We start from the raw sequence: 25,233 nt of genomic DNA, 5'->3' as shown, positions 1-25,233 counted from the left end.
GTGAAGTTACAAGTTGCAGAAAATTTTAAATTCCATGCCTAAAAGAAAGTTACCCTTTAATACAGCGTTCCCGGCTTTGGATGTCGCAGTTCACTTTCCGATGATGCAGCACTGCGGCGCACGCAATAAGTAGTAGGACAATGATTTTACGCGGTGGAAGTTTGCGCGCCATAGTTTCCAAGCCTACGCGGATCGTTGGTTAGGTCGTTTACATAGTTCCAGAAGCTTATTAATAATATCTGGGGTTTAACGTCCCAAAACCACCATATGATTATGAGTAACGCCGTAGTGGAGGGCTCCGGAAATTTCGACCACCTGGGGTTCTTTAACGTGCGCCTAAATCTAAGTACACGGGCCTCAAACATTTTTGCCTCCATCGAAAATGCAGCCGCCGCGGCCGGGATTCGATCCCGCGACCTTCGGGTCAGCAGTCGAGCGCCATAACCACTAGACCACCGTGGCGGGGCAGTTACAGAAGCTTCCGCAAGTAAAACGTTTGCGTGCCTTGTCCATAGCGACCCTTCGATATATCTACAACGCCTTCCACGCGAGGCTGTGGTGGTTACAATTAAAACTGCTGGTAAATCTAACTTTGCGACACTCGAAATATCGAGCGATCGCACGTTACGTTTCTATGCAACTAACGGCCGCAGGGTCGAAGATGAACGTCATGACCGTTACCTGAAGAGTGAGAAATCGCCGCATCGCTATCATTTCATCAGTGCCTCTCAACAAGCTTTCTCCGACGCGCTGAAGAGCCGCGCCCTTCAACTTAAAGGGACCCTAAAAGCAAATAACATTTTATGCCAAAGTGAAACGTCAATGCTTGAGAACGTCACAAACGTCAGTTTTGTACACAGCAGCGTTTTAGTAATCGAGAAGTTAAGGTCAGTGTAAGACGCGATTTGCGCCACCAGTGGGACATTCTTGAACACAAGCCCGATGATGTAGTAGGGCCTCAGTATAATTAATGACAAGTACTCAAACTACCCATGACAAAAAAAAAAAGAGAACATTACACTGCATCACAAGACCGAATAACATACATTTTTTGCCCTTCAGTCTGATTCATGCAAAAAAAGGACTTGACGTTACCCTAGACTGCAGAACGACGAAAGTTCCGTTTTCGCCGGGATGTGCTCAACTAAAGCCTCTTGCTCCGCTGCGCCGCAACGCCGGCTGTGGGGCAGGGCGAATGCTACGTCAGAAGACAGTTTTCGAAGGCGGGCGCCGTTTGAACTGTGCTAACGGTATGCGGACAACTGAAACGTGATTTTCTTCCAAACTAAGCATTTCCTCGGCACGAAACGAGCGCTACGAGGTTTCTGGACCGCTATTTCAACAATACACGCCGACTTAATATTTGCCTTTAGTGCCCCTTTGACGTTATATTTCAGTGTCCCTTTGACGATGTCTCGGTTCTCGGCGCATTTCGGTGCCGCCGAGCTGCATCACGCTCCGTGCGCGGAATTAATAAGACTATGTTCGCCGTAGGAACTCACCAAAGGAGGCGCCGCCGGTCTCCGTACGACTATGGTGTAGCACGACTAAAGAAGAGGGTCCCCGGCATTCGCTCTTTTCCGGTGCCATTTGGCGGCAGCGTCCTTTCTTGTTTAGCCCGACGGCCCACAACTTATCGTTATCGTCAGAACCAACGTTGGTGTAAGTGACAGCAAAGGCTCCTCGCGATAACTCGAAGGGACAGGCAATGGATAGGCCGTCTGCGAGTGTTTTTCTCTTCCTTCAGCCCCCTCCTCACTTTTCTTTTTTCTGGTGGCCCCTGAAAACCCCACTGACCTTCTCCGATGACGTATAAACTCTTAAAGAAAAGGTCATTGTGCTTACTGCAAGTTAAGAATTGCTCGTCGCACAGAACGTCCCTAACGTGCTGCATCTAACAATCCAACGAAAGCCCACAGACAATGACGTCAGGGAATGCATAGGGGATCAAACTGCGGAATAAATTACTAAATGTGGGTTCAATCGGCGATAAACTTTGCATTTGTCGACAAAGCTTCGAATTTCCAAGGCATATGAATAACAAGAAATAAAATGCGCTGCGCAGTAAAACGTCCCTATCCCACTTTAGTTAATATCTTTGAGTGACGGTGGGGGTTAGTAGGTGGAGGATGTTCACACACAGATAGGCGAAACTAGTTGCGTGCATTACTGGGAAACAGTGTATCGCAAAGTAGTATCTCAACATGGCATTCATGTGCGACTAGCATGGACGTCAATTGAACAGTTGATACAACAACTATAAGATTACGTTTACTGAACATAGGATAAAAAAAAATAAGAAACGCCACGTATAAACTACTAGCATACAGTATACTTTGGTAGCTCCTGAGAAAAATGATACTTGTGCAGCGTCAAAAAGTAAGTTCCCCACAATTGTTCCGCATATCGATTGTTGACAGAAGGAAGAAAATTTTAAAGCAATCCAGCTGCGACCTGAGAGGGAGATACGTTAAAGCGAAGCCGTGCGCCTCGTTGAGCGCGTGCACAGAGCTGGTGGAAAAAGATAAGGGACGCCTTCATGGCTTTGTGGAAGGCAAGGAGGAAAAAAAAAAAAAAGACGGCTGACGACTGAACGAAACGCCAGCGCGCAAAGCACTTCACAGATGTAAACAAACTGTCAGCCATGAGAACCGACGACTGCGCCGATTGCGGCCTATCGCCGGCGCCGAGCTCAGCATTCTGCACGTGACCACCCTTTTCCAGCGGGGGGCGTCTTTTCTTTTAAACTCTCAATGGAGGGAGCGGGGGTTCTTCCTCCCCCCGTCTAAAAAGAAACAAAGATGTTGAATAAGGAGTAAGATTTCATTTCATTTCATTTACTTCATTTATTACACCTTAAAGGCCCGAAGGCATTAAGGGGGGGCATAAAAAGGTTTCGAACAGTGCAATAAATAATATCTGGGGTTTAACGTCCAAAAACCACAATATGATTATGAGAGACGCAACAGTACAATAAAAGCAATTAGGAACAAATCAAACAAAAGAAATAGAACAAACAAATGTAGCGTCGGGTAATACAAGGACAAGTTAACAACACGCTATGGTAGGCGCATATTGTTAGAGCAAATGGCCCTTTAGTTCTTCGCGAAATGTTTCTCGATCTGAGCAGGAAGCAATGGCGTTAGGAGGCGTGTTCCACAAGGTTATTGTGTGTGGGAAGAGGGAGTTATTCATCGCCGCTGTACGACCACTTATGCGTGCGATATGGGACATGTGTGAGCCAATCTACAGGTGGAATAAGAAGCGTATGCCTTGCATGTGACTGATAAAAGAAGCAATGAAGCAAAGCAGGTAAAGACGAGCAATTATGCGACGTGATGCGAGGGCTGGAAGTGATAGGATGTGTTTCAAAGCAGTTATACGAATGTACGGTGAGTATCGGGATGATATAAAACATGCGGCGCGGTTTGGTACTGCTTCTATCTCATCCGTAATATCTGATTGCGACGGGTGCCAAATGGATGACGCGTACTCAAGCTTCGGTCGCACATACGCTAGATGCCAGCTTCTTGATGGCAGCGGTTGCGGATTTAAGATTGCGACGTAGGTAACCAAGTCTGCGTGATGTCTCAGAACAGATGGTTTGAATATGTGATACCTATGATAGCGAAGGCGTTAAGTGCACTCCTAGATACTTGTTGTAAGTGGAAAGAGACGGCTGAGCTAATGGGGGATGAAATGATGAGGTATGCATGATTTATCGTAGCGTGTTTTCGCGAAAATGACTTTAGTTTACATTTCGACAAGCTTAATGACACGAACTATTGTTGACACCATGCAGCGATACTGTATAAATCTTGTTGCAGAGTAATGACGTCATCCGAGTTATAAATAGGGTTGTAAAGATCATGCGAAGTAGCCTCTGTATACACCCGCAAGTAATGACTGAAGTAAAATAACTCAAGCATGACTTCGGTTTAGGCAAGTGGGTTCACGGTTAACAGGGAAAAAATCAGCGCAGAAAGGCAGGGACACAAAAGTGTTCGTCCAGTGCACTATGTATTCTTTGTCCCTGTATTTTTGGCTGCTTTGCCTCGGTCAAGTTAAATGACCATGAGTCGCTATCGCTCTAGAACATATTGGACTAAATATTCAAGGCTGGGAAGTTTTCTTGCGCCATATCGTTCTCATATACACTAATTCTTGGTTGTCATTACATATATATACAATAAAGACCACAGCTGAAGACCCAGACAATCGGCACACGGCTTGCAGGACTTTATACAGACAACCAAAAAAATGCAGAAATTTTGTCTCTGCGCTACACGATCCCACGTGAAAGCGTATGACAGTTGCCGAAAATAGTATTTTGTTAAAAGGGCCATGACGCCCAATTTTCGCTCGTAATGTGTGTTATGCGGGTTAATCCTTGGGTGTTCACAAACAAAGTGGCAGAATTTTCAGCGCATTTCATGGAACACTTAATTTATAATGAATATTTTTATAAACACGCGAGCAGCCCGAGAGTCGGGGAACACTGGCACAATTGCGAGCCGTGACGTAACAAGCTGCTTGCTTTGCCAGCGTCTGTATTCCGGCCAACAATTTTGTTTTGTGGTCAACTGCGCGTACGATGGAGCTATTTGAGCTGGGAACTGAAACTGCAATATTTGCAGCGGCTGAAACTTTGGTAGAAGACGACAATGCAGCACGTGACGTCATACATGCCACGGCAAAATGGCGGTCGACGGCGGTGGGCGGGGTTTATAGCCAGTGACTTCTAGGGCTCATTTTGCAATAAAATATTGTTTTACAGTCCATTTTTCATACATGTACAGGCACAATAGACCCTCTACTTCTATTTTTCGCTGAAAACCGCAATTTGTTGGGTGGCCGTGTCATGGCCACTTTCAGGATTGTGATATATCTATGTTTTGTTTTGCATCGAATGGCATGTTATTCCATAATTTTATGCCGATGGATTCAACTAATTTCAGGATTGTGATATATCTATGTTTTGTTTTGCATCGAATGGCATGTTATTCCATAGTTTTATGCCGATGGATTCAACTAATCTCTCACCATATACATTTCTCGTCAGTGATGTATGAAATTTACCAAAAGTTTTGTTACTTGTTAGGTATGCGTTGATTAGTTTTCATTCACTCGGCAGCGGGACTGCGAGCAGTGCGTTACGAAGCACACTGGGCGGGGAAAAAAAGGTTACCCGCGACTCTATCACTTAGAAAAACGGAACTCCCAGCCTCGTGGACCGTGCGTATAACATCATCGTTTGCGTATAACCTCGCATGCGACCAGCGCGGGGCTCTATCAGTCGCGTTGTTTACGCTCACAGGACTCTGAACAGCGAAAAAAATGTCCATATCTGACGGTCAGCAGCATCGTACAGGCCTTGCACAGGTGCGCGCGTGCAGTCAAATTGGCGTAGCACTGGAATATACATGGATAGGCTTTGTTTCGTATACATTTCAAGTGATTGCTGTCAAGACGTACACAAGGAACGGCCGTGCTGCGATAGAGGCAAAATAAGGACAGCAGTACTATACAGTTGCGAAGCCTTGAACTCTTGTTTTCACCATCGCTCATCTGAACATTATCTTCGCTCTAGAGTCGTTAAGAATTCAGCCCAAATAAAGCAAGCGCCATAAGTTCGATTTCCTGCGACCAGCGACTGATAGTTTTGCTTTGCCGTTAAGATACAGTGAATGAAGGCTTCCCGGCGAGCCTTGACGGAGATCCTATCACAATATTAAACTCATCTGCGCCACATGTAGAATTTCATGGCAAAAAAGGCAGAATCCACGTCAGAGAACACATTGAATTAAGGAAGACCACCGTGGCTTGCCGCTGTTCGCGAATACAGTGCTTGCGAGTCAGGAAAATAATTCATATAATTCTCAACCTTCAGAAGGTTCGTCATTGAAAGACTCAAGAGCGTGTGTAGCCTCGAGCTTTCAACGGAAGGTCGCGTTTCAAAAATTATTCGTAACGCGCTTTATTTATCGGTGCAGTATAATAAGGCTTCCGCGGCAAGTGTACACGACGCAGAGAGCATACGTGCACGTCCTTTGCCGGACATCGTCGCTGCTTTGAGTGCAGGGACCGGAGCGCGGCCTTACATTTAGTACACAACCAGCGCTCTGTAATATTGTGACGTCGCTGGATCGACGACATGGTGTCGCTGCGGCCGCGTTTTGAGGGCGGCGTTGCACTAAGTGCCTGCGCGCTAAATAAAATTTGACAGCACACTGAAGCACTCCGGGCGGCCCGCGACAGACCACCAACGGTGTGCTTCGTAACCCGCGATGTTTCCATGCAGCGGAATGAATGAATGAATGAATGAATGAATGAATGAATGAATGAATGAATGAATGAATAGAAATGCACGCATAATGCTGCGCGAGAAACTTCACCAAGTACACATTGCGAAACACGGAAACAGCGAAATCACCAAGAAATCATGACAGTGCCACGTATCTCTTGGGCGCATGGTAATGACCCCTGCAACACTTTTTGAGCATGACCAGAAAATGCTGCCGATCGGTATTCGAGGCTCCTATAGAACATGCGAGCCAAACATTATGGCGCAGCACGCGGCCCGGAATTTACAATTAATTTTCAAAGTCAGCTAGAAATCGCTCGCCCTTTTCTCTACAAATGATGCCATAACCCGAAAATATACGCGTCATAAACACAAAGTCCACGGCCATTGGCTGATTTGAGCATCGTGAGCTGCATAGTTACTGCGACCACCGCGGGATGCTGCGAAGTGCCTGCGCGCTTGTTTGCGATCACACTGAAAGTAGGCCGCGCACATGAAGGAAAGAAAAGGATAGAAAGTGCTCAAGGTCATGACGCCCGCTGACGAACGGACGTAGCTTCTTGCCTCCTTGTCATCACCCCCCCCCCCCCTACGTAGCTTTCAGCGCGCTAGCTGAAACGAAAGGAGAAAGAAACCGCTTAAAGCGTGCAGCAAATCCCTGTAACTCCGTTTGTATTTGACGAACTCTAAATTTTTTTCCGGCAGTCGATTCGTGAGGCAATAAACTCCTTTAATGAAGTCATCAGATGGTTACTTGGAAAAGTGTTGCAGGGCCTCTTTAAGGTTTTGGCAGGCTGGAATAGTAACTCGGTTGAATGTATACAGTCCTATCGACAACCTACTGGTTGACGTACTCCAGCAACAAATACTGTATGCCGATTGGTTCCACACCTTTGTTACGGCGGCGACGGTGTCGCGCAGTGCTGCAATGCTAAAGCGAGCTGTGATGGGGGCGTGGTGAACAACCAAGCGAACACACGACGGCATTTGTGCAACAGCATTGACAATTGGGCGAGCTGGGACCGATTTATACTGAACGCGCAACATTGGACAAATACAAGAAAAAGACACCACAAGCGCAAACACTCAACTGGTTTATTTTGAAACAAAAATTCAATTAAATACTTCATCGTCGCAAACACACCTGGTGATGAAACAACAACAAAAAAAAAAAAAAAAACGAAGAAAGAACAATGAACCGAACTTAGAAGCCATAAGTCTACTATTACATTTGCATTAACATACTCAGGAGAGACAAAGGCGGATTTCTTGTGCGATAATGTGATGGAGGCCTGGCTCACCCACTTACCACCCATGCTGCTTACATAAAAGACCTCTATGGTTTCTCTTGATTTTTTTTTTCGTTGGTCTGTCGACAAAGTGAGCGTGTCAGCTAAAGATGGGGCGCATCCGCAGGAATTACAGTGGCCGACCAAGCGTATGCGCGTTGAATTACGGAGGGGTGACTCGTTTTCCCTCAGCCGGGGCGATAACATGGGCGATGAATATGTTATATCCAGGCCTCTATCTGTTTATCGGACAAGGAAGTCGCATCCAGCGCATCACGTGTCGTAACGCCCATTCAAAAACTGCGACATTTGTTTCTGTTGAGCATGCAAGCGTAAATGTGATAGCGGATTTACCGCGTCGATGTTCGGTTAGCATTTTTTTTTTTTTCAGTTTCACCACTAGGTGTGTTTGCGACGATGAAGTACTTAAGCGAATTTCTGCTTCAAAATAAACCAGTTGAGAGTCTGCGTTCGTGGCGCTTCTTTCGTGTATTTGTCCAGTGTTGAGCGTCCAGTATGTCTACATATGTTATTGAGCACAGTGCGCGGGTATCGCACGCGCATCCTCTCACACGCCTGACAACATTCTGCCACACCCGACACGGTGGTCGCGTGGTTACGGTGCTTGACTGCTGACCCGAAGGTCGCGGGATCGAATCCCGGCCGCGGCGGCTGCATTTCGATGGAGGCGAAATGCTAGAGGCCTGTGTGCTTAGATTTAGGTGCACGTCAAAGAACCCCAGGTGGTCAAAATTTCCGGAGCCCTTCACTACGGCGTCTCTCATCATAATGTTGTGGTTTTGGGACGCAAAACTCCAAGAATGATTATTATTAGCATTCCGCCACACGTGAATTCCCACGAAGGTGGAAGAAGCCGAAGTGCATGCGCGTCTCGGATTACGAACACACAGCGCGGCGCCGCTGTGGTTAACATAACAGTCCTGTCGTAAGCACTTGAGGCTGGTTGACCAGCCTGAAGCAGTTTTGCCTAAAACGGGACGCGGGTGTCGGCACACGGTCGTCTCACTACTTTTCTACCAGACTTTCGTGCGGCGCACGGCCGGATTTAACTACTCGGAAGGAGAGCGTAAGAGCGCATATTACGCGTCCAGACGCATGCGAGTATACATTTAACATGTTTACATACGAATACGGCGTACTAACCCTTTGCTATAACGAGTACATGGAGGAGTTCCGTCAATATCGCGACGCCAAAGAAAGGCACCGTCCGTTACACAGTTATTTGCGTATGCTGAAGCTAAAGTTATAGTGAAAGATCTACCAACAACCCTCGCCTATCTATCTCTCTCTCCTAACGCTGCCCTCGGGTATCGGACCTGCAACACTTAAAACAAACAAGAAACGTCCCAGATTCTTCCATACTGCATGCGGCGGCGACACTGCAGGCGACGCCCTGTCCCCATTATCGATTATTCTTACTTCAATGCAACGACCGCAGTTCTTCGCGCCGCGTATACCAAGCGCTAACCGCTGAAATGACCGGAACATACACACTTCACGCTCCCACCAAAGAGTCGCCGCAGAGCTTTTAACTCAGGCTAAACTCTAGCTTTGCACTGTTTCGGCGCCGCTTGCGAGAGGCCATCGAGCGCGAGCACGAACCCGCCGCAAGTATAGACGGGTCCGCAGCCCTCGTTAACAGTATATAGAGTTGCTGGTTATAAGCTCGATTTGCGAGCAGGTAAACGTCAACGCCAGGAGCCAGACAGATAAGTGCATACATTCGCGGTTCCTGTCCTGTATAAAATATACGTCCCTCCCGGACGACATACTCGAACAAAACCACAACAACCTGTGTCTCCGTACATTGCATGCAGACCGATTAGTCGAAACGGAAGGGCGTTCACTCTATACGACCATAAGTTTCTGCACTACGTCACATCTCCGAATTTGGCTTCCTTTCATTCTACGTCTTTTTTTATTTTTTGCTTCGCTTAATGGAAGGGCGAAATAAGACCGCCTCCCAAGCGCGGCCCAGTGAGCGGGGAACACGAAGGCCGTGCGTCTCTCCGTTTCCGAAAATAGAAAGTATCGTAAAACAAACCGCCGAGTTCTCCGCTTTCAGCCCTTCTACGTTTGGCCGTGCGCGAATAGAAGCATCGACGACCGCCGGGTTTGCTTAGCCGAGAAAGTGGGGGGCCGCGGGCTGCTGGGTCAAGAGCGTTCACCGCGCGACCTTCAAGTTGTTTCTTTTCACTTCGAAGCTTTGCCCCTTTTTCGAAGAAGTTGATAAGCCCCATCCGGGGCTCCTGGGAAAGTCAAACTGGAACGAGCTGCCGAAAGGACAACAGTGAAATCGAGTTTTCACGAGTCTTCGCGCTCTTTGAAAGACGCTCGGGAAGCGATTACACTCACGCTGATGTCACCTGTAGTCTGCCGAGAAAGAAGAGAACAACCCATAGGACAATACCAAAATTTATCTCTGCTTCTTTTCTGCTATACTAGATGAACTTGGTTAGACAGTGCATCAGAGGAGTGATTACGCGCGGGAATGGGAATGAAGGCGCCACGCGCTACATGCGAAAACGGTTAAAGTGATAAAATACACACGCAGAAACGCAGACATACACGCAGAGAGACAAAGCAGGCGCAAACGTCCTGGCATAAAGCTTAACGAACGCATCTTGTTTCGCATATCCTCCTCGTCAGCCACTTAGCAGCGTCCACCACAGGTCAGGTTTACCCTTTGTTCTCGCTAACACAAACGTTATACGCGATATGTTTACGTTCGCGTACTGTGCACAGTAGTAACTCAACAGTATATACCGACTGCCTCTCTGTACAACAGGATAACCTTGAAATATGGTATATTCATCGTTACGTATTGATCGGCCCTTTTTCACTGTCCCCCAATTTGCCTACTCACCTCAAAGCCGAGGCCCATGTCCTCCCAACCAGCTCAGTTGATTAGAGGAATCAGAGACACTTCACGCGACTTTTCCTAGCAACGCCAAAACAGAATGCTGCGTGCTATGTCAAAGCACGAAAATGGTAAACAAGCAAGCTCCTAAGTGTGTGTGTGTGTGTGTGTGTGTGTGTGTGTGTGTGTGTGTGTGTGTGTGTGTGTGTGTGTGTGTGTGTGTGTGTGTGTGTGTGTGTGCGTGTGCGTGTGTGTGTGTGTGTGTTTCATATAGGGATAGAGTAGAATGTCAAGTCTGCTGCTAATGAGATTATAAGCTCCCCAAATATAATCAAACTCTCTCTCTCTCTCTCTCGCAGAGATAAACAGCTGAAAATTAGAAGCAGTGTGTTAAAGCGTGGGTTAGGCAAGTAAAGCCCTAGAAAAGCTATCACTACATAAAACGAGCGAACGATTCATTACACGATGCCAAACAACGGCGGACAACTTGGGCCATGCTGACGTAGGCTTCTATTCCATGCGAGGAAAACAAAGACCATGAGCCTAATTTATACTTGGCTCGCTCGCAGCAGAACACAATACTTTTCGGTCTTGGGTGCTCTTTAACTAAGACAAACTACGTTCAACATCAGAGCTGCCTGACACCTGCTGTTACGAAAGTCTCTATCCATCACACCCGCTACTCTTCAATTTACGCGCTGTGCTTCAGTTGGGCGTATTGCGGATATGGCTTCCTAATGTCAAGGTGACGCCTACACCCTTTGCATAAAACGCAGCGTAAAAGCGTGTGTTCGTAATACAGGGCACAAAGTCGCGTATCTGCTCTGAGCCTCGCCCTCGACAACCTCGACAAACAGGTATACGATCTGAGGGCAGAGTTGTCACATGCGGTGCTATATACATAGATAGCTATACGAACAGACGTCTTCACTAATGAAGGCAGCCGACGCACCTCTCTGACTCAGGACTTAAGCAACCGAGCGATACAAACTGTCATTTAGGTTTGTAACTGTTCGCTCAGTGGCGTACATGTTACGTCCGTATTGTGACCTCTTACGTTTTGTTCACTGCATCTTCTCTTCGTATTGCTACTGGGCAGGGTCAGCCAAACGCCGTCTGGTTAGCTTCTCCCTGTCAGCTTACACCGAATCGGGATGCACAGAAATTTTACTTTTACATATATATTCAGGATATAGCGCAGTATGGCCTCCCCAGCAAGCTGCGTTTGTCTGCGGCGTCCGTATAACCAGATGGATGAATGCTGTGAGCGTCTTCTTTATAACGGGGCGGTGACATGTGCGCCACCAAGCTCGAAAAAAAAACTTTTTTATTATTATCTTTTAACTAGAGGAGCCCCCCTTATTATAGCGGGTGACTTTAATGCTCCTCACCACACTTGGGGTTACTCGTACGACACTCGCAAAGGGGAGGACCTCTGGCGGGAAACGATGAACCAAGACCTGATGCTCGTAACGGACCCTGCGTTTCCCACCAGATGTGGTACTTCGTCCAGCAGGGATACAACACCGGACCTCACCTTTGTCCGGAACGTGGCGAAGTCAACTGGACTAACCTCAACGTCGACTTTGGTAGCGACCACTACCTCTTGGCCACTGTCCTGCGGGTTGGACGGACAAGACAACACAAGTTCCGAGTGACCGATTGGGACAAGTTCCGCAAGCTAAGAGAAGAGAGGTCTGAGGGCGAGCAGAAGCTCGACCTTGAACGCTGGACGGCGCAGATCGGCGAGGACATCCAGACTATCACTAAGGAAATCACCACGGACCTCTCCGTAGAAAAGATGGACAGCAGACTAGCTCATCTTCTCGAGGCCAAACAGTCCCTCCTGACCCGGTGGAACGGGCAGCGCCTCAATCGCAGGCTTCGCAAGAAGATAGCCGAGGTCAACAGAAGCATTGAGGAACACTGTAAGGTCCTTTCTAAGCAGCAATGGGACAAGGTTTGCAATTCGGTAGACGGACAGATGCGGAGGGGAGGCCCTTGGAACCTCCTAAAGCACCTGCTGAACGAGAACAACACCATATCGAACCAGAAATGTACACTGACTCGCATACTTCATGCAGCTAGGCAAGGATCCTCGGACAATCAGGTACTGGCAGAACTGGTTGGGAAGTACCTGCCAATCGCCTCCGGCCCGCCACCTCCCGCCCCTGACTATGCGGGGGGCGCTAACCCGGAACTGGACGCGGAATTTGGAATCGAGGAGATCCGACAGGCCATGCACGACCTAAACGGCAGGTCGGCCCCGGGTCCAGATAAGATCACGAACAAGGCCTTGAGAAACTTGGATGACAGGTCGGTGGAGTACCTGACGGATGCCATCAACCAGGCGTGGAGGAGTGGTAGAGTCCCGGAGATGTGGAAGACGGCCTCCACTATCCTCATCCCGAAACCGGGCAAACCTCCCAACCTCGACAACCTCCGGCCCATCTCGCTCACGTCGTGCGTGGGTAAGGTGGCTGAACATGCCATCCTGAACAGGGTTTCCCGATACCTGGAGGACCGCGACATTTACCCCCACAATATGATCGGCTTCAGGCCGGGCCTCTCGACGCAAGACGCCATGAAGCTCATCAAAGACCAAGTCATCGATCGCAACACAAGGGACGTAAGAGCAATACTGGGACTGGACTTGGAGAGGGCATTTGACAACGTTCTTCACCACTTCGTGCTGAGTCAGATCTCGTGTATCGAGCTTGGCAAATGCTTCCACGACTACACGAAATCATTCCTGACAGACAGAGAGGCTATTCTCAAAATGGGCGACCTAGTTTCGGACCCGGTCAGGCTTGGCTTCAGAGGGACGCCACAAGGGTCAGTCTTATCCCCGACCCTCTTTAATCTCGCCATGATCGGTCTGTCTAAAAGACTGTCCGAAGTCGACGGAATTAACCGCACGATCTATGCCGACGACATTACCATATGGTGTACTGGAGGCAGCGATGGACGAATAGAGGCGGTGCTACAGGAAGCTATTGAAGTCACGGAAAACTACCTAAAACCGACTGGTCTTCGGTGCTCGTCGCGGAAATCGGAACTCCTGCTGCACAGGCCTAAGCGCAGGGGCCCCAAACCGAAAGGTTGGAAGCCAGTAGAGGACGTCAGCATCACTCTTAGAACAGGTGAAGGCTGCATCATCCCCAGGGTGGACTCCCTCCGGGTTCTGGTATGACTATGGAATCGAACGGCTCCAATAACCTGACGGTAACGAGACTCGCCAGAAAAACGGACAATGCCATCAGACTTATAAGGAGGGTTGACAACCTGCAACAGGGACTTGTGGAAGATAATCTCGTAAGGCTGGTGCACGCCTTTGTGATGTGCCACTTTACCTACGTTGCAGCCATGCACAACTGGCAGAGAGCGGAGCGTGACAAGCTCAACACGTTAATCAGGAAGGCCATCAAGAGAGCTCTCGGGCTCCCTATGTACACAAGCTCGGAGAGACTGTTTCGTCTCGGAATGCACAACACGCTGGAAGAAATTGCGGAGGCTCAGGAGAGGGCGCAATTCGCCAGGCTGTCCACCACGCGTTCCGGTAGGAACATTCTGCGGGAGTTGGGGACTCCAGCGACGGAAATCGAGTCTCGCTTCTGCAGCATTCCTCGTGAACAGCGAGGACGAATAACCGTTGTCCCCATCCCGCGAAACGTCCACCCCGAGCATAACGAGGGTAGGAGACGGGCCAGGGCAAAGGCTCTTTTAGAAAGGGCTCACGATCAGGCCGGGAACTGTTGCTTCGTCGACGCGGCCCGGTATCCCGAGGGGAAGACGTATGCGGCAGTGAGCATCAACCACGAGGGTATAATCACAAACTCGACGACGGTCCGGACGACAGCAGCCGAATTAGCGGAGCAAGCTGCGATTGCGTTGGCCTTGCTGGACAACAAGAGGTCCACGATTTACAGCGACTCGAGATCGGCGATTAGAGCATTTGCCAAGGGCACCATCTCAGAACCGGCCTTGCGGATCCTGCGGGACAAGAACATCGAGCCACACACACTCGTCTGGTTCCCAGCTCACATGGGACAGATCAAGGGAGCCCCGCCCAATCTCAATGAGTCGGCCCACATAGCTACGCGAGGACTAGTAGACCGCGTAGCTACCGGAGAGCGCGCTGAGGTTTTGGAGAATCGGGACCCGCCCACCTCGTATAACGAAATTACCAAACATTTTTACCTGGAACGGAGACAGTACCCTCCACCACACAGAAAATTAAGCAGACCACAGGCTCTGACACTCAGGCTACTTCAGGTCGGGGCGTACCCTAACACCGCGCTATTGCACAAGATCTATCCTAAAATACAGCCAACTAATGCATGTTCATTATGCGCAGATATCGCTAATCTCGAACATATGCTCTGGCGGTGCCCCGCGTTACACGGCGGCGAAGTCATCACGCCGTCAAAATGGGAAGAAGCTATTACAAGCTCCGGACTCGAAGCACAACTATGGGCAGTCCAAAGGGCCCGCGACGCAGCAGAGAGACTTGGTCTTTCTGTTCCGACGTGGGAGCGGCCCGCAACGTGCTAGGGCGCGTTCCGAGGGACCGAAATAAAGTTTATTCATCCATCCATCCATCCATCCATCCATCCATCGGCCTACTGCCTTGTCAACTTCAATTAGGCTAAACCGTTCTTCTATAGAAAAAAAAAAAAAGGGTCGGCACTTAAATTGTAGGTTCTTAAGTTTATTCCTCCTCCTCCTCGCATCCCAACTCTCTTCCCGGCCCTTAAGGCAGAGTGACCTTAGGTATCCAACTATTTTTGTCATTTCTCCCTACTTTTCCGCCACCGATCCCCAACCGTCCGTTAATTATTTCTATCGCGGACCTGTTTACCTTTCCACTGTTGTCCCTAAAACCGAAGGCTTCATGTAGGCTAGTGCCCAAACATACACCCGGGTGGATATCTCCATATTCAATTAAAACATGCTCCGTCGTTTCCTTAGCTTCCCCACAGCACGTACATTCTTTGTTCTTCTTTACCGAGTTGCGCTTCATAACTACGCTTTATAAGGCAACCCGATCTCGCCTCGAACAGTAAAGCGCTTCCTTTTGAATTATAAAATGCCTCCCTCCTTGCTTCGTATTTCCGCTTTCAGTACAGTTACGTAGAGCCACCCTTTTTATCCATCGCTGCTATCCAATAAATCCTGCGCTCGAAGGCGGCGGCGCCATCATCCTGCAGTGGCGAAAGAAGGCGCCACACTGCAGCAGCCTTGTCTTCCTTTCAGAAGAATCCTCTTCCGGGCAACTCGGTTTCGTGAAGCCCAGTAATGACGATAACTCATTGTAGTAGAGTATAGCGTAAGGGAAAAATGCTTCGCATTTAAAAAACCGCATAAAAGGAATGCGACAGGGCTCCTCCATGCGCAGCGGGGAGGAATAAACAAAGCAAGTGCGCTCGAGGGAACGGGTTTAGTCAGCGACAGAGGAAGCGGCGAACGTCGGCCACGAGGCGGAAGAAAGACGTCGAGACGCCGAGAAAAAAAAAAAAAAAGCGGGTCGACAAAAGGCGTCCGACGCCAGTGCAGCAGCAGCGTGCGGCGCAAGAGGACAGCCTGCTGCAGCAGCACCACGCGGGCAAGAGGGCCACTGGGTCGACGGCCTTCGACGGGCCCCGCAACGACGGCGCTGGCGAGTACACGCGCCGCGCGCGCTCACTGGGCCGCGAATCAATACCGTGGCGGGAAGCACTCTGCCTTCTTTTTTGTGTCGGCACGCTAGACAACCGGCCTCAGCAGCTGCTGCTGCGAGCTGATGCTGCAGCAAATTTAGCGAGGGATCAGCGTAGCTTCCATTGTATAGAGGCGCCAAGACACCAGCCGCTGCTGCGGTGCATGTCCATTCGGAACATTGACACAGGTACAGAGAGAGTCGGTCCAGTAGATAGCCTCATACGTTTTGTTCTCTCTCGTCTTGGTAGAGCCAAACCTTTTTTGTTCTGTTCTACGCCGGGACGACTTTTCCGCACCCGTGCGCCGTCAAGACGACTGCAGCCGCCGATAGTTAAGTACAGTTGGAGAGGCAGGAAGATGGACGGGGCCTCAGATCCGCTCGCGGTACAGGCGTGCCCGTGAAAGCAAAAGGTGGCCGTGCACCTGGCTTTGTACCCGTGGCTCCGTCAGGTGGAGGAAAAAAAAAAAAAAAACGAGTGCGCCTCTTGCTACGCTAGCGTGACTCTCGCGAACAGTTGGTGGCTCAAGCCTGCAGCCCCATCCGGCGTAAGCACCGAAGCGTGGGTGCCTCGGGTATAGCGTTACCTGGCGAAGCGAGCGGATCCCGGCGCGTGGAACAGGATGCGCATGCGCAGACAGCGCATGCAACAGCAGAAGTACCAAGAAGCCTCAGCAACATGGCAGCGAAATTAACGACGATCCTTTAAAAGCTTGTTTGTATTGCCACGGTGCAGCCTCCTCCACATTCTTTCGAGTCGTAAAACGAAGAAGAGACGGGCAAAACAAAGAAGTTGGGAGACGCTACCGTCATCACGTTTACGGCTTTACAGCCGGAAGTGGAAGTTGGCAGCGCAACGCAATCAGAGTTCCGGTGCGGGTTTGCTTGAGCACGTCGTAAGATGTCGCCCCGAGCACCGCCGTTCTCCTTTTACGATATCACATACTCGAGCATAAGTCTACGCTGGTGCGTATACGGGCACATCGACAAAAAAACAACAACAACAAAAAAACACGCACGCATCTCACGTACCTTTTGGTGTGATATAATATTAATGGCGGCAGGCATATCAGCAAACCTGCAGCGTTGAGCAACTCCTAGTTGCGTTATTTACTAATGAACCTTCAAACTACTTTAGGGCACTTGTAACTGCACTACTGAACCCCTTTAGTCCACAATCCATCCGCACGTTGTGGGAATCCTCAGAGTTACACCAATAGAGTTCGTGCGGACAGCGTACTTCGGTCTAACCTGAACTGGGGATTCAAACTACTAATCCAAAATTTCATTTCCACTATGATGCGCATTTCCTTTCATGCACCCATACACCCCTTATCGGAATGGATGTTTCTGGTGTCTAACGCCCGTTTTTTTTTATCTATCCTTTTTTTTTCAGCTTGATGGAGCTAAAGAGAAGCCCCACTCCCGAGATAGGCTTCATTGCGAACGAGCAAGCACATTTAAACAACACACCAGTAACCACCAAACGCAGTGGTCTGCGGGCAGGCCGCCACATCGTTGCATTCCTCTTCACTGCTTTTACATTTTTTTTAAGGTGTGTTTTTTTTACGAAATAATAGAGAACTGACAAATGGAGAAAAAAAAAAGATACGATGGACTTGGCCGCATATATATACAAAGGACTACTCCCCAAACATAGCGTGCCATAAAACCCCAGGCGGTCGCCGCATTCCCCGCGCGATGCCGGCAACGCATTGTGGTGCTGGGCGCGCAGTTTCTGATATCGAAAATGGCCCGGCGCGTAACGAACAGAGCCACCACTCGAGTGTTGCTCTCTATCTCGGTCTTCGTGGGGCACCGCCTTATTTCACTTGAGTTTGCCTCCTCCCACTTTATTTACTTGCAGCACGGGAATATTCAACTTTCTTTCTTTCCTTTTTTTTCACTTTCCATATACTCTGTTGAAACCAATTTTCCCCGAAAATCGAAAGTTGGCGGGAAGGGGACGGGCTATTGGCGGCTGCGCAGGCGGTGTGAGTTCGATCTTATCTCGGCCTCGACGACCTGAGTGAGGACTATTTTCGATACCACACGGCGTACACTATACGGCGAGCGTTGTATACATACATGCGCTCCCGTTATCGCTGTTCAGTATTGTTCAAGACACGTTGACGTCATTGGACCCGCATTTGTATATCTCTTGTGCCGTCGGCGTCTGGGTGTAGCCTACTAATTTGCGAACGAAATTAACGACAGCACCGAGTGCAACAACTGCGCTGTCTAAGAAGCTGTTGAGCACCTATGTATTGTGCTACTCTCCGTCTTATGCAAACGAGAGGCTTCACCTCCGTACTGCTCTACATCAGCTGGACGGAAACGCTTTCACCGTCGAGAAGATATTGGGACCATGGGACTGTTCGTCATAGGTTCGAAAAGCATATTGGAGTGAATCACCATCTGTGATGTCAAGCGCGGGACTGTTGTTACGTCGGCGGCAACAGTGACTTTTCTCTCCCTCTCTCTAACAATTACTCCCATTCCCCAGTGCAGGGTAGGCTACCCGGGCTCAGCCCTAGTTGACCTCTCCGCCTTTCTTTTATCTTCCTCCTTCTTCTCTGTCTTTGGTGGGTCTGGCATGCATATATATATATATATATATATATATATATATATATATATATATATATATATATATATATCCCAGCCAGACCCACCACTCTCTAATACTCTCTTCAACTGAGCTTCGTTCGAAGAGACGAAATGAGCTCTGTATGGCGACGCAACTTGTCAAGTTCGGAACTAAAGATATTTAGCAATGTATGATGTTAAAGGGACCGACAACCGCACAGAGCGCGCGGTGAGATGGCGGTGGAAATGAGGTATAGTCACGTGAATGAAACAAGCTGTTCACAACTTTAGTAGACATTGTATTTTTAAATCACAAAAAAAAAAAGCAGGCCGCTGCGCCAACTATCGGAGAAGCGTCAATTGCTACTGCATTATGGATGCACTTAGGTCACTGTATAGTCAACCTCTCGCTGTAGTGAACCGTACTTCGTAGTTTAAAACTGAAGCGTGTGCGTGCGCGTCGCTGCCGAGTAGACGATCGGGCAAGTGAAGCCAAACGCACGCGCGACGCCTCGCCGTCGGAACGCTTAACAAACAGTTGAAAGGGCTCTAAAAAAAATTTCTTTTTGTACAGACACAAGTATTGAGCACACGAGCTCATATTCTTTTACTACAGCTCGCTCACGTCTTCGAAATACGACTTGGTTTGGGAATCAAAAGCGTACGTGCAAGACGTACGTGCAACGCGGGGAACGTGTTAAGTGTCGTCTAGCTCTCGAAAAATTTCCACGAAAGCACGTCGCTATTCTCGTAGAAATATTTCAACACTTCAGACAACATGGACCGCATGAGAGTTGCCTTGATGTTGAAGAAAATCTGATTAAATGAAAAAGAACTGATGCGTAAGCAAACGCTCACGCATCACTCAGACAACTCCCAGAAGAGATTATGCGTGGATGGTTATTATCAAAAGAAGACCCGTGACGAATGCGGGCTTTCTTTTCTTTGAGTTTGTTTGAGTAAAGATGTTCAATGTGGCACTTTAGATCTGCAGTTTCATCCATACTTGCTCTAATTATGACAATGAAAAATGAGCGAATTTTTCGCTCCGACTATTTAAAGCTGTGGCCGCTTTACGGCATGTCGGATGCCGTAAACGCGTATAGCACACGTTTTCAACTTTCATCGCGAGTAGAAAAGCTATAAACGGCTCATTCATCGAGCTCAGCTTCCAAATTCGGTTCAGAAAGTACGGCACTGCCGCGTATCAACGAACGGTGACTACCAAAAGCGGATAACGACTAAGACTTACATTAAACGAAACGCTCTTTCGCGTGTTAAAAAGATCGACCCCCCCCCCCCCTCTTTACTATTTGCTCTAACCGAGCCCTCGGAAAACAGCCGGCCAGATCATTTATGTTCTGATGTCACTGTGAAAACGTTGTTTGACATGTTCTTTCTTTTATTTTTCTTGTCCCGGTGTTACTGAGAGCCAACTGTCTGACTTTTTTTTTTTCTTTTTTGGTACTCGCTATGTTACTCCTTGCGTTGCTGTGAGAAAGGTGAGTTAAACGTTCGATCACTTCAAAAGCTTTCGAGTAGTCGGCGCCTTATCTGAGTGCCACCATCTCCTCACATCATATGAATAAAAAGAAGAAGAAGAAAAAAGCTAATCTTTCTAAGGCAGCCACTTCGTATACGCACACACTTACCGAGCGCACCGCACCGCAAGCACGTTTAAGTTCTGCACTCAACTTTTCTACGCGCCATACAGCACGATTGCCTCCCAGCGAAACTCCCACTAGCTGCTCAAGTATTTATTGGGCGCACTAAGAATTGGGGCTGGTTTCACCACTCGGTATTATTACATCAAGCGTGGATGGACACAAGAGCGAAGGGCATTTTGTAACGCCACTGCGCACCGCGACACACCTATATAGTAATACCGCAGAGACGAATGGAACGCTTTCGCGAAAGCAGCAAGAAGAAGAACAAAGCGCCGATCTTCACGAGACGCTCATACTCGAAAACACTGGCAAATATCGACGCGCTCGAAGCTTACGGACTAGCGCCGCGATAAGACTTGCGGCACCGTTTGCCTCCTACTGGGACTTCTCCCCGTCCAGTTCTGTTCCCCTTAAGCCACAAAACCATTTCTTTTTTATCCCTCCTTTTCTAGAATCTTTCAGCTCTCCTGCATCGAAGCACGTCTTGGCCAGCCTCAAGAGCCGTTGGAGCGAGCTCAATTTTCGATATTGTGCCGTGCCGCGGCAGCCGTTGAATGCTCTCTGACATTTTATGTTTAAAAAATTTTTTTCCGAGAGTCCGTGTTTCAATATCTATCGTTCCTTTCCTTTTATTTTTTTTCCTCATTTCAGTGGATGGCGTGGTCACAGGCTTTTCTGCGAAGACAAAATCCCGGGCACGTTCGTCGAAAAGATCTCTCGGACTCACATGCACTTCGTCGTCAGGTCAATGTTAGCTCTCCAATTGTCGACTATACCTTTCGCTCTTTTCTTTTTTTAACGCATGTCGCTGGGCACGTCGCAAATCCCTGCAGCGCCGTCTCTCATTGGCCAAGGCAGTCGTGACTCGCAGTGACTTCATCTCTGATAGACCTGAAGCCTGATGACGTCAGCAAGGTTCCTCCTCCTCCTCCCTCTAGAGAGCGCGCGAAAGGCACGAGCGATGGTGCTACTTCAATCGGTGAACCGCCGAAGAACTTGAACAGGCTACTACAAACTGTAAGATAGCGTTCCTCCAAACCATACCAACCTTTATTTTTTTCTTATACTCGATTCGAGAACTTCTCCAGCTTCCCATAAAACGCACGCGGGTATAGCTCGCACGAGCGCAGCAACACTGTTAGAGTATTTGCTCCTACCCCTTCGTCACCCATTCCTCCCAAACAAGATCGAGATTCAAGCATCATGCGGTTACTTTTCAAAAAATAACATTGATACGAATGTAACTCCAGTATTATTATTATCATTTTTTTTGTAAAGGCACATCCGCTGCAACACATTTTCGAACATGTCAATAATTACATGCCTAGCTAAGATTGAAAAAAAAAAAAATCAGCCAAACACTCCATACAGATCCAGCGAAGCTGAAACGAGCGGCCCCTGTCGGTATCTATCAAGAGCTGCGATCTATCGAAGTGTCTTCTGTTACAGCTTTTGATTTCTATATCACCACATTTAAGAGGTACGTGCTTCAAACTTTGCGCTTGGTGACGTTAGCTTAAAAAGACATTAAAAACGCCTAAAGGATTTTATGGGTAGCGATTAACGCTGCGGTGGGTATCATCCCTAGCTATATATGCTGACAAAACCTGAAGAGAAGCTAGTGCAAGTGAGGAGACCCTTCAAGGTTGCGTATGCTAGCATCGCTTCTTGATTATAGTTTCTGCGCACTCACGGACCGCCATTTTTTCCCATCTCCTAGATATATACTGCTTCGCTGTAATATGAGGCTCCCGTTGGTGCATCTTGAAAATGAAAGAAGCACGCACCCACAGTATAGCCATTTCCCAGGAAATGTCTCTGGATTTGATGCTGCTTCCATTGCTTGACAGTCGAACGTGTAAACTACTAGACCACCGTCACGGAGAAAACATTGGGCTTTCCTTTACTGCTTTAATTTCTTGTCACACGGGAGTGTCCTATCCCAGATGCAAAAACAGGCTAACGTTAGACGCAATATTAAGGAAACAGTCCATATTAACCTTTACACAATGCTGCAAACGCTGTCGACCCTCGCCGTAATAGACGTGGATATAACGAATTATACACAATAGCGAATTAAATGTAAAATTTGTTCAGCCGTCACACAAAAAGAAAGGCGACTGTGTTTTTATCGCCTGCCTTGGTGGTTTAATGGATATATGGCGTTGTCCTGATAAGCACGAGGCCGTGGGTTCGATTAACGGCCACGGCGGCCGAGTTTAGATGGGAGCACAGCGCAAAAGCGCACTTGTATTTAGGTTTAGGTGCACGTTAATGAGCCCCACGTGGTCAAAATTAATCCGGACTGCCCCACTAAGGCGTGGCTCAAAATCATATCGTGGTTTAGGCGTGTTCAATAATGATATCTGCGGTTCTAAGTGCCAAAACCACGATATGATTATGAGGCACACCGTGGTGGAGGGTTCCGGAAAATTTGACCATCCGGTGTTCTTTAACGTGCACTGGCATCGCACAGTACGCGAGCCTCTAGCATTTCGCCTCCATCGAAATGCGACCGCCACGGCCGGGATCGAACCCGCGACTTTCGGGTCAGCATCCGAGCACCACAACTACTGTACCACCGAGGCGGACTAGACACGTTAAACCTCAGACATTAATTAATTATTACTTATTAATCTTGGCGTTTCGAACCCGACAAGGCTCCTTCCTCGGGGGATTGAAGAACAGATGGCAGTGGGATGCATTTCCAAAACTTAATTAGAGCGCAACCACAGGACACATTCGCACACCCACACACCCAGGCATCAACCACGTACAGCGCTCACTTCCAACTGATTTATTAATCGCACGGGCTTGAATATATACATGTGGCACATGCGCGCATTAACATCAGATAAAGCCAACACACACACAATCAAGACATACATTTCCCTTCCTGCTCCTTCCATCTCACAGTCTAGATCTGATGAAGTGAAATTCACTGGGAAACAGAGATAGCGACGGGGTGCTTACACAGCGGTCCTTGTCGTTTTCTATGCAAAAAGCCTCTAACACTTCACGTGCAGTTTTCCTTGTGCTTCTGCCAAGAATCTTTGTCTCAGAGAATCCGGCGTCACAGCCACACATTATAGCGTGCGCAACCAGGTGCGCATTCTTGTCATCTCGTTTTGTTAATTTTTGGGCGTGTTCCCTTAACCGGTCATTAACACATCTTTCGGTTTGACCGATGTACACCTTGCCGCAGGATAGGGGTATCGAGTACACGACCCCCGTAGCATAGCAGAGAGAAAATAGCAGAGGGAGCAACCTTAACGTTTTTTTCTCGGCTAAGACACACAAACCTGAAATAACCTTTCGTACTATTGTTAGTGAAGGGAGATCCTGGCAAATTAATGTTAGTAGATTTTTTCAGAGCAAGCTTAAGAAGCTTGCGGTGAATGATCCTTTCCGAACTAAGGGATCTAGTGATGTGTGCGATTTTTTGCGGTCTCGTAATGGTACTTGCAACGCTTTCTCAGTGGATGTGGTAGCTCTATATTATTCTGTACTGCACGACAAGCTTCTGGCATCTGTTAAATCCTGCATCGAAAAGAACGGCGACGTTCATTTCATCTATGACGCAGGCGTTACTGTTGACAATTTCTTATCGCTTTTAGAATTTTACCTCAATGTTACCTTTATAATGTTTGACGAAAAGTCCTACCTTCAGCGGCGGGGAATCTGCATTGGCTTGTGTGTCGCGCCGGTTCTCTGCGATATCTTTTTGGCTGAAGTAGATGGGGACTTGGATAGTACTTTTAAAGGGGGGGGGGGGGGGGGAGGTTTTAAAGGTATTTAGATACGTAGCTGATTTCTTAATTCTTTTACAGGGAGACCTTACATCCCCTGAAGCTATTTAAACGCCTTTAAAAGACTAGGACGAGGCCTATCTTTCACTGTCGAATTACCGCAAGAAGCTTGTCTGCAATTTTTAGATTTGAGCCTCACGTGGAACGATGAGCACTTTTGCTGGTTTTTTCATCCCCGTGTTAAGAAGGAGCTGTTGCCGTACGACTCTGCCCACTCAAAGATTGTCAAGAGGGGCGTAGCCTCTCTCTGCTTGGAATCGGCGTTGAGGAGGTCCTGCCCACACAGCATGCAACGTATACTATAGTTTTCATAATCAGGTTAGCCGATTAGAGGCTGCTGGCTTCCCTCGATCGGTCATCACGGCCGTTGCTGAGTCTCTGCCGCAGAAGTTTAAACGTGGAACAAGGGAAGCGACGACTGCTACCCAGCCCTCAAGGATTAGGCCACAAGTTGTGCCATACATCCATAATCTCTCGCACAATTTCAAGAAAGTCGCGGGTAGGCACGGTGTACCGATTGTCTTTTCGGCGCCCGAGAAAATCGGGAAGTTGTGCCAACGTATTTGCGATAGCAAAAAGCGCGGCTGCGAGAAGAAGCATGAGAGGCCTTTTGTAAAATGTTCCACGGGGGTCGTGTACTCGATACCCCTATCCTGCGGCAAGGTGTACATCGGTCAAACCGAAAGATGTGTTAATGACCGGTTAAGGGAACACGCCCAAAAATTAACAAAACGAGATGACAAGAATGCGCACCTGGTTGCGCACGCTATAATGTGTGGCTGTGACGCCGGATTCTCTGAGACAAAGATTCTTGGCAGAAGCACAAGGAAAACTGCACGTGAAGTGTTAGAGGCTTTTTGCATAGAAAACGACAAGGACCGCTGTGTAAGCACCCCGTCGCTATCTCTGTTTCCCAGTGAATTTCACTTCATCAGATCTAGACTGTGAGATGGAAGGAGCAGGAAGGGAAATGTATGTCTTGATTGTGTGTGTGTT

The 25,233-nt window shown here is 48.3% G+C and overlaps 1 protein-coding gene across 1 annotated transcript in view; it reads right to left on the bottom strand.

Annotated features, from left to right (window-relative positions):
* The window catches only part of LOC119379541 (phosphatidylcholine:ceramide cholinephosphotransferase 2), a 204,948-nt gene that overhangs the window by 91,675 nt on the left and 88,040 nt on the right, over nt 1-25,233 (bottom strand). The gene's annotated exons all lie outside the window — the stretch shown is intronic.

Source organism: Rhipicephalus sanguineus, chromosome 1, assembly GCF_013339695.2.
Source record: "Rhipicephalus sanguineus isolate Rsan-2018 chromosome 1, BIME_Rsan_1.4, whole genome shotgun sequence".
NCBI classification, from domain to species: Eukaryota; Metazoa; Arthropoda; class Arachnida; order Ixodida; family Ixodidae; genus Rhipicephalus; species Rhipicephalus sanguineus.
Note: the sequence above shows the minus strand (reverse complement) of the source record. Positions and strands in the feature narration are given on the sequence as shown.